The sequence below is a fragment of the Egretta garzetta genome, unplaced genomic scaffold (genome assembly GCF_000687185.1).
Source record: "Egretta garzetta isolate BGI_Z169 unplaced genomic scaffold, ASM68718v1 scaffold424, whole genome shotgun sequence".
NCBI lineage: Eukaryota > Metazoa > Chordata > Aves > Pelecaniformes > Ardeidae > Egretta > Egretta garzetta.
In genome coordinates, this window is record NW_009259489.1 from 2,580,927 (window position 1) to 2,581,646 (window position 720).

Consider the following 720-nt stretch of genomic DNA (forward strand, 5'->3'; position numbering starts at 1 on the left):
TGACCCACCGGGCGCTGAGGTGGGGGCTGGCGGGGCTCCGGTCGCCGCTTGGGCTTGCCGGCACGGGACGCGGACCGGCATTTACTTGTGTGCTTCCCCCAGAAGTACAGGCTCGCTTGGGAAAAGCGCCCACCGGGACAAGCGTAGCTGAGTTGTTACGGTTGCGAAACTTTCCGGAGAGCGTGGCGGTGCCGCCGAGGTAGCCCCTACGGAAAGCCACGGTGAGCGCCGCGGTAGCTGCCGTGAGACAGCGGTGTCCACTGCGCTGGTCTGGTGTGGGGAAGGTAACTCCGTCGGTGCGTTTCTTTCTGGTATTTACAACGTCTCTTCCTGGTAGTTACGGCTTCAGAGGCTAAAAAGAACGCGTTGCTTTAGCAACTCGATCTCGAATTCTGACGCACGGTTCTGTTCCTGGTGCATTACAGCCATAAACCGCTCATGTCCTGTGCCTGATGCCGAGAGCGCCCGGGCTGCTCGGAGGCGGACGAGGTGTGTTAACAGTTGCTACATCGCCTGCCCCTCCTGGGAACGGGAAGGTTCAGGCTGCGCATAAATATCGTTCAGGTTCAATGTAAATGTCGGGTGACTTTTCTGCCATGCAGTTCGGTTTCGTTTCTTCAGCAGAAGTGAAAGTAAACATCCCAAAAATAATTTCCCGTAATACGTAATTCTTCCCCGCCCCTGCTTCCTCGCCCCTCCCCCCCCCCCCCACACAACAAA

General features: G+C 57.8%; 1 protein-coding gene across 9 annotated transcripts in view; it reads left to right on the forward strand.

The window, feature by feature from the left end:
- Positions 1-31: 31 nt before the first annotated feature.
- The window catches only part of TENT2 (terminal nucleotidyltransferase 2), a 45,603-nt gene continuing 44,914 nt past the window's right edge, over positions 32-720 (forward strand). For 2 of the 9 annotated variants that reach the window (XM_009637250.2, XM_009637251.2), the window contains exon 1: positions 32-296. The gene's annotated coding sequence lies outside the window, so the exon portion shown is untranslated. Of the gene's footprint in view, positions 312-337; positions 490-720 lie in introns of all 9 variants that reach the window. The other 7 variants (XM_035892839.1, XM_035892838.1, XM_035892841.1 and 4 more) reach the window with 7 other exon arrangements.